We start from the raw sequence: 14,866 nt of genomic DNA, 5'->3' as shown, positions 1-14,866 counted from the left end.
GTTTACATTTAGGAGAAGTAGTGTGGACGGACAATGAGTTGGATATAGAATGGAACAGGAAGATAATAGCAGGGAGTATTGCATTTGGGAAGTTAGAGATTTTGACATTACCAAGATGCTGCCTAACAGCTAGCTGGCATAGTGGATGGAGCAGTGGGCCTGAGGTCAGGAAGACCTGAGTTTAAATCTGACCTCAGGCACTTGCTACCTTTGTGACCCTGGGCTAGTCACTTAGTCTTTTTCTGCTTCAGTTTCCTCAGTTGCAAAGTTGAGATAATTATAAAACCTACCTCCTGAAAATGTTGTGAAGATCAAATGAGACAGTATTTTGTAAAGAGCTTAGCACAGTGCCTGGCACATAGAGGACAATTAAGAAATGCCTGTTTCTTTACTAGTTACCTGACTCTAAATGCCATCTTTTGAATACAAATACTCTCCCTTTTATCAGGATGGCTGTTAATATGGGAACATCATAATCCTCAAATAGTCATAATTATGAATGACCTAAAAGATAGTGAAGGGATAGACACAAAAAAGGTGCAAATAGTCTATAGCATATTTCCAAGAATGATCTATCTTTAAGAGTACAGCAAATCATCAAGGAAATGCAAGATTAGAAAAGAAGTTGGGTAGACTATGTAGTAAAAATAAGCTTTAAGAGATGGGAGATCCAACAGATGGGGCAATTTGGTAGCTCAGTGGATAGAGTGCCAGGCATGAAGTCAGAAGGGCCTGCATCCAAATCCAGGCCTCAGACATTTACTAGTGTGTGACCCTGTACAAGTCACTTAACCCTGTTTGACTCAGTTTCCTCATATGTAAGATGAGCTGAAGAAGGAAATGGCAATCCACTCCATTATCTTTGCCAAGAAAACCTCAAATGGGCCATGAAGCATCAAACACAATTGAAATGACTGAACAACAACAAAATCCAAGTTATGCACTGGTACCCATGACATGTAAAAAGACCTAAAGAAAGATCTTTAGAATATGCACTAGAATCCAAAAAGATGAGACGGCATGCACTGATAGAGTGAATATTCCCATCATATCGATGAGATCACAGAACACTACTAAAAGACTATCTTCAACAAAGTACCACTAAGGTGGATTCTTGCACAAAGTCTTATCCTGGTGCTCACCATGGCATAAAGGTGATACTCAGTGCTTAAAGGCTATGCCAATGGCATAAGCTCTGGCAGGCTCTACCGTGCTGGAAAGGCTTCAAGAATGGCCCCAACCACAGACTGAAGCTGCTTACTAAGGACAGTCTTAGCTAAGGATGTTCAAGATCACTGCCAATAATCTGGTCGCTCATGTGTTTCTTTTTAGTCCATGGCAACAAAGAAATCAACAACCTAGATCTGACCATGATAGGGAACACCTATAATCATTGCTAATCACTGCTACTGGGGAAGGCAATGCTAGCAGATCTCTGAGCTCAGGAGTTCTGAACAGTAGCGGACAAGATCAACTGGATGGCCCCCAAAAATTGGGCATTATATATGGTGAACTATGCGGGATACAGAAAGAGCAGGTCTAATTTCCTGTGTTGATTAGAGCGGGATCTGGACCATGAATATCCCTTGCACTTACAACCTAGGTGAGATAAGGAAGCCCAGTCTTTAGAAAAATATAAATTAAAAAATAAACACAAATATTTTTAATGATCTAGTCTTGTATTGCCTCCTGTGGGACTTCTGCAGTGATCATGGCAGACTAGCAGGAAAGAAGTTGATAAGAATCAGAGTTTTATATCATCTATAAATTTTAAATTTTACTGTTGGTACTCTAAATGTGTAGTCCATGTCCTACAACAAGTGACTAGCTATTCTACTGGAGGAGTGGAATCATAAGATCTAATCACCCTTTTCCTTAGGTAGGTAGGTGGTGCAGCCTATAGTGAACTTGGAGATAGGAAAATTTGAGTTCAAATGCTACCTCAGGCACTTACTAGCTATGTGACCCAGTACAAGTCACTGAACTTTTCCATTTCAGTTTCTGTATCTGTAAAATTAGGATAATAGGAACACCTACCTACCAAAGAAGTAGTGAAGATTAAATGAGATCATGTATGTAGAGGGCTTTGCAAACCTAAATAACCCTATAAACAATAGCTGTTAGAAGCTGTAAAAAAAAATCCAAATAGGCTACATTAAATCAATTGATTTTTTTTTATTTTTCTCATTTCTTCTATATTCTATGAATTAGAAGTAGTATTATTCCCCCTCCCTCAACCCAGACTCAGATATAGTGTTAAAATATGTCAAATGTAAGAAAACCTCTATCTTTTCATTTGGAGTATTCCAAAAATGTGTTTATTCCTTAAATCATTATTGCATTTTTCCAATATTAATTGGAGGGGGGAATCCCTCAAATGTGTATATAAACACACACACATATTTCTATCTATTTTTATATCCATCTATCTATCTATCTATCTATCTATCTATCTATCTGTATTGTTATTTAGTCATGTTTCAGTCATCTCTGACTCTTCATGAGCCCTTTTGGGATTTTCTTGGAAAAGATACTGGAATTGTTTGCCATTGCCTTCTCCAGCTCATTTTACAGATGAGGAAACTGAGGCAAACAAGGTTAAGTGACTTTCAAGATCACATAACTGGTAAATGTATGAGGCCAGATTTGAACTCAGGTCTTCCTGACTCCAAGCCCAGCAGGTTCTCTCTCTCTCTCTCTCTCTCTCTCTCTCTCTCTCTCTCTCTCTCTCTCTCTCTGTCATAATAGAATGATGACAATTCTGCTTTGTATTCTGGGTTGTCCTTCCTTCAGACAGGATTTATATTATTCACCTGGTAGAATAGAGTTTTCCCAGATATTATCCATGGCAGTTGAATGGACAGGGGTACTCTTGCTAAAAATTCAAATGTAAAATTCATTCCTTCAGATTCTAGAAAAGCCAGAGACTATCTCCAGGGAGAAATGTTTTACTCAATTTTCAGATAGAATGAAATGTTAAAATGTACGAGGAATGTTCATACTAGGAAACTTGTTTTGAGAAACAGTGAAATTTCATACTGTACTGAGAGTCTGAAATGTGCTTGGGATTCCCAAAGAACACACTGAGAGCAATTCATAAATGTTTGACTTGGAGCAGCCTAGAACTTATCTTGAAGGCCTCTTCTGATGTGTCATCATTGCCTGGAAATGACTTTGTGATTTCAACAGCTATGGAAGTGGAGCTTGAGCAATGTCAGGTCCACTAAGCTAAAATATCCTCAAGAATGGATCCATCAGCAATGACAAACCATGCTGCCCAACTCCTGAAGGAGAGATGGTAGATTAATACATAGAATGAGATGCATTTTTTTTGATATGGCTAATATGGGAATTTGTCTTTCTTAACTCCCCCCCGCCTATATACATATATATATATATATATATATATATATATATATATATATATATATACATATTTGTCACAATGGTTTTAATTTTCTTTTTTTCCCATTGGGAAGAAGAAAAATTAAATACAAAGCAAATGTCAAAATCACTTATAGCTCTTTTGTGATAATTGGAGTCTTGAAGTAACATTCAAACTGCCTAATGAAATAATGTATGCAAAATGAATAATCATTAAGCAGCTTGGAATAATAGCTAGAGTTCTGGGCTTTCAGGTGGGCAATAAGCTTTTATTATGTACTTATTCTGTGCTTGACACTGTGGTAAGTAATCAGGATACAAATACAAGGAAAAACAAGTAAAATAAAAAAGGACGGCTCCTGTCCTTAAGGAGCCAATGCAAGAAAACAACACCTATAAAAAAGGTGAAAAGTGGGGAGGAAGAATAAAACTAGGAGGAGCAGAGGAAAATAATGGTGGCAAAGTCTGGAGACTCAGAATCCCAGCTAAGAGGAATGAAGCATAGTGGGCTCAGGCCTATCCCCAAAATGAAGGCCTCAATAAGAAGGAGGGTCGCATCTTAGGAGGATATTCCAGGGTGAAAAGTAGCCAGGTAATAAGGAAAACAAAAATTGGAACAAATTTTGGGTTCAGATACTGCCTCTGGAACTTATTGTGTGACCTTGAGTAAGTCATTTAATTTCTAAATGCCCTCAAGCAACTCCCTGTGATATTAATGTAAGGTATAGACTTACCTTAATGTACTCTGCTACAATGGAAGAAGTTCCAATCTCTGGAGTTCCTCTACCACTGAAATTAAAAATCTCTCAGGCATTTGTACATGTAACTAATATTATTGATCTACATACAGTTGTTACTATTGTTCAGTCATGTCTGACTCTTCCTGACCCTGTGTGCCACAATACACTAATTCTGTCCATGAAGTTTTCTTGGCAAAGATACTGGAGTGGTTTGTCATTTCCTTTTCCAGTGGATTAAGGCAAACAGAGGCTAAGAGACTTGCCCAGGGGTCATATAGCTAGTGTGTCTGAGATCAGATTGAACTTATGTCTTCCAGACTCCAAGCCTAGTGCTCTATCCGCAGAGCCATCTTGCTGCCCCTTTATACACATTAGCGCCTCAATAAATGTGGTTGACTGACCAATGGAATCTCCATAAGTGGCTAAGAAAGGAAAAGAGAAAAATAGCAAAATAAATTAAAAAAATAGAAATATAGAGATACTTATATGTATTTATGTATATATATATATACATATACATACATATATATATCTATCTCTATCTATATAGATATATCTCTATCTCTATCCCTATACTTATTTATAGCTCTCTATTCAGAGAGAGACAGAGAGAGAGAGGGAGAGAATACAATGTAGTATAGTGGAAAATGGCTCTGTTTGGAGTCAGAGTGTCTGGGTCCTAATTCCAGCTCTGTTACTTATATATGTGACCTTGGGCAATTACTTAATATTTTTGGTCTCAGGTTTCTCCTCTGTAAACTGAAGGGACTGATCTAGATGACCTGAGGTCCCATTAAATCTCTGAGAAAATGTATAGGAAAGGTATGTTCATATACATCCATATATATGCACCTATTTGTATATACACATGCATATACACCTATTTACAGACAAACATACATATGTGTATTTTAGTCCCTCTTTGGACCTTCCCCCAATTTATAGTGGCACTAGCACATTTGGTCCACAGAAAGGATGTTGCTGCTACTTTCAAAGTTCCAGGGTCAAGCCTATGGATGGCTATCCTAATACTTCTAATCACATTCAATAACTGGCAAACTTTAAAAATCATATTGAAAATGAATGTGTATGTTGTTGGACAAAATACTATGAACAGCAGTCAAAGTAAGTAGTAACATATAAATGCAAAGCAGCTCAGGTGTTTTTTTACACTTAATACATTAGCTTAATGGCCTGAAGAAAAAAAAAAACAGTCAACAGTAGTTTTTTCCACAGAAAAGAACATAATGGCCTGAGAAATTGCCTAATTTCTATGAAGCCCATTCCCCAATATTCTACAGAGAGTCACATGCTACTCTCTTTTGATCATCAGAATCTTCTATTTTCTAGCAATGTGTAGAGGCCACTGCTCTTTTAAATAAAATAGGCTGATCTGGGCTGACAGGGGTGAAAATACAGAGACTCTGCAAAATAAATTGTTCAAAGGCAGTAAAAAATGAATAAGGGAACCTACTTTCTGAATTATCTTTTAATCACAAAGCAATAACTAATCAGTTGGGAGAAGAGGTAGGATTTTTACCAAAACAATAGAGCTGTGAGACATTAAATTTTTTTCATTTTTAGTGAAGGGATGTCAAATTAGTTCCATGCTTTACGAGAAGATTCATGTGAACTGATACAGAATAAAATAAGTAGAACTCTGTGTGTGTGTGTGTGTGTGTGTGTGTGTGTGTGTACTACAAGGTATTCCAAAAGTCATATTGCAAATTTGAAGCTACTAAATGTTAGAACTATTAAAGTTTAAAGCTGCACTAAAATTTTCAGGACAAAAAACCAGCATAATCATTCACAGATATCTATGTCTGTGTACATATTTGAATATTTGTGCATACAGATATGTATACACACACACACACACACACACATACACACACAATGACTACAACAATGTAAATTAAAAGATGACTAAAAAACAGCCAAACTATGCATTTTTTTAAAAATGATGGTCCTGGAGAAAAAAATCACGAAGCATACATCAGACGGGTAGGAGTCCGATTAGTACGGGTCATTGTATACATCATCAGATGTGATTCTATCAGGCCTTTCCAATTAGTTGTCTTCCTTTATTAAAAAGGAATATTTAATATGGATGTAAGGCATCTGGAAATGATTGTGACATAACAACAAAAGATAAAACATATCTTGAAATCAGTTTCCAATTATCATACAATATAAACTGTCTCTGTGTCATGATTGTATACAATCAAATGTAGTTGTAATTTTTTGTCCCTCTTCTTCATGTAATGATAATAATACCTCCAAATTATGTAGCACTTTAGGTTTTGCAAACCATTTTTCAAATAGTATCTCATTTTATTCTCATAACAACCCTGGGAGGAAAGTATTATCTCCATTTTATAAATGAGGAAACTGAGATGAGAAGAAATTAATGACTTGCCTAAGGCCACACAGCTAGGAAATTTCTGAAGTAAAATTTGAACTCAAATCTTCCTGACTCTTGGTCCACTGTTCTATCTACTACCTTCTAGTAATGTGAATAATTATGAGCTCCCTTTCATAAAAACCAAAAAATGTAGTTGTCCCAAAATTAAGGATTTTTTAAAAAAATTATCAAAACAAAATCTGTTACTATTAAGTATTTGGTTAAGAAATTAAATAGATTCTTGTTTCTTCATAGGGTAAATGAAATGGAGTCTCAAGGGCCAAATGGCACCATGAGCTGTAGGAAGGAGGGAAAGGAGAGTAGAAATGGGAACTTTCCTTCCTCTCTGCCCATTCTTTCAGCCTTAGCTTCTGCTCTGGCAGGACTAACTCTGCCTCAGGCGATGTTTACACTAACAAGGAAAGAACCACTACTGGAGCGTTCCAATCATAACTTTAGGCAGAACCCATCAGCTGGAGTCAAGCTATGTGTCAGCACAATTCACAGAGACTCAGAAGCCTCCAGTCTTCCAGTTAAGCTGCCATATAGACAGACCATTGTTGACTGGCTTAACTACAAGTTGTGATCAGAGTGGAGAGGTTTGAACAAACAGGCTTTTTGTACTGCTTAGAGACGTGCCCTGCATAGATTTCGAGCCAGTGTGGCATAATGGTTAGAGAAGTTAGAAAGATTTGGGTTCACATCCCACATCTGCCACATACTGAGGTATGGCCATGGCTAAGTCCCTTAATTAATCCATTTGAACCTCAATTTTGTCATTTGTCAAATGAGAATCATTATTACTGCAACAGGGTTGCTATGAGGCTCAGATGTGTAACATAAATGAGGAGCTTTAAAAATTTTAAAACACTATATGAATATCAGCTATTAGTAGTAGTAGCAGTATTAACAGTAACAGTAGTGATAAAGAGATTGTCTACAATGTTCTCTATCCTCAATGAAATCGTAGGTCTTGAGTAACAAAAGGAAGGAGAAAAGGTAGCCTTAGTCCTGGAATCAGGATGAAGTTACTGCCATGAGGAATAAGTCAAGTCTGATAAAACAAATGATGAATTTGTGATTTTGTCATTGTGAGAATTCCCTCTAATAATTCAGGTATCAACTTATTTAAAACTTAGTAGTTTTAATAACTATTATTTACAGAAAGCACTAACATTTGCAAGGTACTTTATAAATGTTATGTCATTTAATCCTCATAAGGAGATTATTATTTTTATCTTCATTTGACACATGAAGAAACTCAGGCAGACTGGTTAAGTGACCTGCAGAGGATCTCATAGCTAGTAAGTGTCAGAGGATGGATTCAAACTTAGAATTCTATTAGAATTCTCTTCACTCATACCATCTATCTTAGAGATTTCTCTAAGACTCAAAGGTGTAATTTAGTAGATAATCTTAAACAGTTGCATAAGTTTCAAAGACGTTAAAAGACTTGCTGATTGTCACATAAGCTAATAAATGTCAGAGATGGAATCTTTGACCCCTGATGTTACTAGGAAGACTAGTCTTCTATAGACTATGCAGTGATAAATCTGACAGGAGTCAGCATCATCCACCAAAGGTGAGGAACTACAGGTAAGGTAACCAGACTATTTGTTTGGCTAAGATTGTCTCCATTTTGTTTTGTTTTCACTTTGTCTCATTGTAGACATCTTGGGAAAAAGTAAGAATACTCTGAATAAAAGAAAAAAGAGGAGGAATAAATTTACATAATAACTTTGTTATGTATTTAAAAGGAATAGCAAGCTGCATATAATAGATCTGCAGTTTTGTGTGAAAAAGAAAGAACTAAAAGCCTTCTATACATAGCTGTATTTCGTTGTTATTGTTGTTTGGTCATTTTCCAGTCACGTCCAACTCTTTGTGACCCCTTTTGGGGTTTTCTCGGCAAAAATGCTGGAGTGGTTTGCCACTTCCTTCTCTGGATCATTTTACAGATGAGAAACTGAGGCAAATAAAGTTAAGTGACTTGCCCAGGATCATATAGCTAGTAAGTGTCTGAGGCCAGATTTCAACTCACAAAGAAGAATCTTTTTGACTCCAGATCTAAGCTCTATCTATTGTGTTACCTAACTGCCCTATAGCTATATTTTAGAAACAAGAATAAAAATAAAACCAAGGATTTACTTTAGTTTCCTTTCTTAATTGTCTATTCCCAACTGACTTGCATAGTTAAAAGAACAGCAAATTTGAGAAAAAGAGTGCTTAGGTTCAAATATCAGAACAGACCCTCACTATCACAAGCAAATAGCTAAATCTAGCTGAACCTCAGTTTACTTATCTGTAAAATAAGAAAATGGATTAGATGAGACGTGCTAAAGATGTAGCCTGCCACCTACACACCTGAGTAGAACCCAAACTTGATTAAAATGTAGTTGGAAAGGATTTAACAAAATAAATAAAAATACAATAGAACACAAATAATGTTAATGTCTGGTTTTCTAAGTCAATATGTGCCCTGAAAGGACCCTTATGTAGGGTTTAATGGTTCCCATTTTTATTTGTTTGACATCACTGGATTGGATGATTGCTCATTCTGTCGTTTTTAATTCCTATGATCCTATGAGCAAATTAAAGAGTTTTCATTCCATTATTCAATACTACGAGGGACTGTGATTTTGTAAGGGCAATATGATCCTTCCTCTGATGCTAAGCATAAGCATGCTTCAACCTGAATGTTCTGACCGAAAGATGTCTGATACTGCTGGCAAGATGGTGATCAGCTCTAGGTTTGTCTTCAAATAATAAACATATGGTCTATAAGCAAGCACATATTCAAATGCTGTCCATCTTGCTATCATGTCTAAATCAAACTAGCAATATATTAGTATAAATTCATTCACGATACTTTAGAATCACTTTTCTATAATAATAACAAATAATAATAACTAATGTTTACATAACATTTACTATGTGCCAGAAACCATGCTAAGTGCTTTATAATTATTATCTCATTTGATGCCCACAAAAATCCTAGGAAGTGGGTGCTATTATTATCCCCATTTTACAGATGGGGAAACTAAGGCAAACAGGTTAAATGACTTGGCCAAGGTCACATAAGCTAATAAGTACCTGAGTCTGGAGTTGAACTCAGGTCTTCCTGACTCCAGACCTAGAACTCTAACTTAGAATTAGTTATCTATGTAGAAACTTTTGTAGTAATATTTTTTTAATTACTGATTCTTTTCATTTTTATATGATCATTTCTGGATATATTCCTACCTATCTTCACCTCTCCAATTGAACCCTCTTTGTAACAAAGAGAGGCAGTTAAGCAAAAATAACAGTGTCACTGGTCACACCATGCGTAGGCAACATTCTGCCATAGTAGACATCCACTTCTATGTCTAGAAGAGGGAATTGTAAGTCTTTACATTGTCCAAGACCATTATCATTTGTTTGTTTTTCAGTTAGGCTTCTTATAGAAATCTTTTCATTTACATTGAACTGGTCATAACGCATTTTGTTTTGTTAACTGAAATACTGACAGCAAAGATTAGAATTCCCCAAGTTTCTGCTTCCTTCATCTCAGTCAATTACTTCAACCTGAGAGTGAAAAGGAAGGGTCAGAAACTGATTCATGTTATTTTCTCTGGCTCCACTAGCCTCTTCTACCAGGATCCCACTACTTCTCTCAAATTGTCTCATCGCTTTCAACACCAGGGACCACCCAAATTATTTGGGAAATTGAATTATTAGGGTTTTGTTTCAATTATTGCTAATAGGGGAGAACATGTCACCAGACTTCTGAGATATACAGAATTTCCATATCCACTGACAGAGTGGGACAGAAAGAGTGTTATAACTAGAGCCAGGGAACTTCCATCCAAAACCCAACTCTGCAACTTCTAATTTGTTTTACCTGTGATACTTAAACTCTATGAGCCAGAGATTCCTCATCTGCAAAATAAAAAATATGACTACCAAGGTCACTTCTAACACTATATGTGTATTATATATATATATATATATATATATATATATATATATATACATATATATATATGTATATATATGTATATGTATATATGATCCCAGTAACCCCACCACTCTTATTCATTCTCTCTTTTGAAATAAGGAAAATTTAAATACTGCTCTCTAGAGACCCTACTGTCCTTCAAAAGTTCTGTGTTATTCTGTGAATCCCAAAGAGAAAAAGTGGTTATCACCTCCATTCACATCTTTATAAGCACATTCCAGCTGTGACTGAGTTTTAAATTTTCTGTAATTTCTAAAGAAAAAAGAAATCACAGATACAGGGGAAAAACAGTTACAGAACCCCATTTTGGGGCAATTTTAAAAAACCCTTTATTTCAGATCTAAGTTTATTTAGAAAAAGTTGCTGTAACTGGGGAGGGTGGACCCTAGCTCAGACGGAATGAGCCCAAATTCCATTCCTCATTGCCATGCTAAACAGGAAGAAACACGTAAAACTTTCAGATCACTCCACTGCAAAATGTATATTAGTGAAGAAAAAGAAGGAAAAATACATTTCTACTCTTCATCTGGAAGGTTTTATTTCATTCGGGTGCCTAATGAAGCTGAGCTTGGTCATCTTTTTAAAAGCCAACCCAGCGATAGAAAACAAGAGACTGCATCATTAAATGATGCTTCTACAGGTAGGGATTTATGCCTGATTAGACACAGACTACAGTCAACAGTAGCAAACTTTGATCAAAATAGGAGCCAGGGTAGTACACGGGAGAGGCCTGGATTTGGAGTTAGAGGACCTAGCTTTAAGTCTTTGATCTGCTGTTTAAATTTTAGGTATCCTGGGGACCTCTGAAGCCTCAGTTTCCTCATCTATAAAATGAAAGGATTAAATAGATGGGTCACTTCTGGCTCTAAATCAATGATGCAATAATAATATTAGGTGCATTGTTTCAGGGGGAAGAGTATCTTCTGTACTGGCGTTCCAAGATATTTCTAATTTTTCCACCGTTAATAATATACTCTGAAGGGATAGGGCAACTGGCTAATGTATCACACCACTGAGGACAAGAATGGACCCATAGTCTGAAGTGGTATCTTTATTTTTTTTAATAATATTTTATTTTCCCTTTTTACATGGAAAAATAATTTTAACATTCTTTTTTTTAAGTTTTGAGTTCCAAATTCTATCCCTCCCCTCCCTTCTCCCTGAGATTGTAAATAATTTGATATAGGTTATACATGTGCAATCATGTAAAACATTTCCATACTAGTCATTTTATCCAAGAAGTTTGTCATTTCTTATAGCATATTATTCCATTATAATCATATACCACAACTTGCTCAGCCATTCCCCAATTGATGGGCATCTTCTCAATTTCCAATTCTTCACCACCACAGAAAGAGCTGCTATGAATATTTTTGTACATGTGGGTTATAAAATAATTTTTGATAGCTTCATTTGCATGGTACTGATTAAGTTTATTAATTTAGGTAGAACTGTTATCTTTATTACATTATCTCAGCCTACTCATGAGCAATTAATATTTTTCCAGTTATTTAAATCTAATTTTATTTGTTTGAAAAGTGTTTTATAATTGTGATCATGTAGTTCCTGGGTTTGTCTTGGCAGGTAAATTCCCAAGAATTTTATGTTGTCTATAGTTACTTTAAGTGGAGTTTCTCTTTCTATTTCTTCCTGCTGTACTTTTTGAGTAATATATAGAAATGTTGATGATTTATGTGGGTTTATTTTGTATCCTGCAACTTTGCTAAAGTTGATAATTATTTCAACTAGTTTTTAGTTGATTCTCTAGGATTCTCCAAGCATACCATCACATCATCTGCAGTGATAGTTTTGTCTTTTCATTGACTATTCTAATTCCTTCAATTACTTTTTCTTCTCTTATGCTGTAACTAGCATTTCTAGTACAATATTGAATAATAGTGGTGGTAATGGGCATCCTTGCTTCACACCTGATCTTACTGGGAAGACTTCTAGCTTATCCCCATTACAGATAATGCTTGCTAATAGTTTTAGATGAATATTACTTTTCATTTTAAGGTAAGCTTCATTTATTCCTGTGCTTTCTAGTGTTTTTTTTTCAATCAACAATATTCTATTAACCACCTACTATGGACCAGAGTCCACGTGCTAGGTGCTAGGGATGCAAATACAAAGAATGAGACAATCTTTTCTCTTGAGGAACTTATATATAAACAGACATTGTCAGATATTGTCCTCACCCAGGAAGGACTGGGTTCAAATGTTGACTCTGTTAAAGAGTGGCTTTGTCATTCTAGGTAGATAGCTTAACCTTGTTGTTTATTCTAAACTTAAGATAAAACAAGCATTCCCAAAACAGTAGAATAGAAAGGGGGGGTGGAGATGATTGTACATGAAACTGCAAATTTATTATTCTACTGTTTTAATAAGAATGAGCACTGTTTTTATAAACAACATATTGTAGGATTATAGCTTTTAGTCCATTCTGCTATCCACTTCCATTTTATGGAGAGTTCATCCCATTCACATTCAGTTATGATTACTATCCCTGACTTTCTCTCCATCTTATCCCCCCACCCCATTTATTCTTTTATTTCTCCTTTCTCCCCTTCCCTTCACACTAGAGTTTTGCTTTTGATCACCACCTCCTTTCTATCAGCCCCCTCCCTTTTCTTTCCCTTTTCCCTTACTACTTCTTCCCTCCTTTCTGACCAGTTCCTGCCTTTTCTTTCTCTTTTCCCCTCCTACGGCCTTTAGGTCAATTTAAATTTCTGTACTTAAGTATGTTATTCCCTCCTTGAGCAAAACCTAATGAGAATAAGGTTCAAACAATGTTCATCTCCCTCCCTTCTTTCCCTCTACTGCAATATGTCTTTGTGCCTCTTCATGTGAGGTAATTTACCCCTTTCTGACTCCTCCTTTCCGCTTCTCCCATCACAATTCCTTTTTGCCACTTAATTAGGTTTTTTATCATCCCACCAAAGTCAATTTATACCTACACTCTTGGCTATATCTATCCTTTCTAAATGTCATAATAAGTTCTCAGGAATTACAAGTATCATCTTCCCATATAGGAATGTAAACAGTTTGCTCTTATTAAACAACATGTTTTTCTATTCTTTCCTGTTTACCTTTTTATGCCTCTCTTGAGTCCTACATTTGAAGATCAAATTTTCTGTTGAGCTCTGGTCTTTTCATCAGGAAGGTGTGGAAGTTCCCGATTTCATTGAAAATCCATCTTTTCACCTAAAAGATTATGCTCAGTTTTGCCGGGTAGTTGATCTTTGGCTGTAATCCAAGCTCCTTTGCCTTATAGAATATCTATTTAAAGCACTTTGATCTTTTAATGTAGAAGCTGCAAGGTCCTATGAAATCCTGACTGTGGTTCCATGATATTTGAATTGTTTCTTTCTGGCTGCTTGCAATATTTTCTCCTTGATCTGATAATTCTGGAATTTAGCTACAATATTCCTTGGCATTTTCAATTTGGGATCTCTTTCAGGAGGTGATCAGTAGATTCTTTTGATGACTATTTTATCCTCTGGTTCTGGGTCCTCAGGGCAGTATTCTTTGATGATTTCTTGAAAGATGCTGTCCAGGCTCTTTTTTTTGATCAAAGCTTTCAGGTAGACCAATAATTCTTTAATTATCTCTCCTGGATCTATTTTCCTAGTCAATTGTTTTTCCAATAAGGTATTTTGTGTTTTCTTCTATTTTCTTCATTCTTTTGATTTTGTTTGGCTGATTATTGATATCTCATAGAGTCATTAGCTTCCACTTGCCCAATTCTAATTTTAATGAAATATTTTCTTCAGTTAGCTTTTGTACCTCCTTATCCATTTTTCCAGTTCTACTTTTTAAGGAGTTGTTTTCTTCACTATACTTTTTTTTCCATTTTGTCAACTGTATTTTGAAAGGAATTATTCACTTTTTCTTCTACCTCTCTTATTTGACTTTTAAAATCCTTCTTGAGCTCTTCCAAGAAGGCTTTTTGGACTTGAGACCAGTTCCCCTCTGACATTTCAGATGTGGGTACATTGACAATGTTGTGCTCTTCTGAATTTGTGGTTTGATCTTCCCTGTCCCCATAATAGGAATCGACAATCTGTTTTTCTTTGTTACTTTTCACTCGTGCTGTTTTCCTTTTTCCTGGCTTTTAAAGATGATCTTTGCTTCTGGGGCATGTGGTGCACTGTCCCACACCTCTTGTGCTGGGGGCAAAGGACCTAGTTACTGGCTTTGTGCACTGGCAGCCGGAGGCTGTAGCAGTCTGGTAGCTTACTTAGTGCTGAGTTGGAGCTGGTGGTGGTAGTGGTGGCTGGTGTGTGCTGAGGCCAGGTGGGGTTTTTCTGTGTTTCCCTGGGGTTACACTGAGGCTCC

Source organism: Phascolarctos cinereus, unplaced genomic scaffold (assembly GCF_003287225.1).
Source record: "Phascolarctos cinereus isolate Bilbo 61053 unplaced genomic scaffold, phaCin_HiC Scaffold_5;HRSCAF=322, whole genome shotgun sequence".
NCBI classification, from domain to species: domain Eukaryota; kingdom Metazoa; phylum Chordata; class Mammalia; order Diprotodontia; family Phascolarctidae; genus Phascolarctos; species Phascolarctos cinereus.
This window is presented reverse-complemented; position numbering follows the sequence as displayed.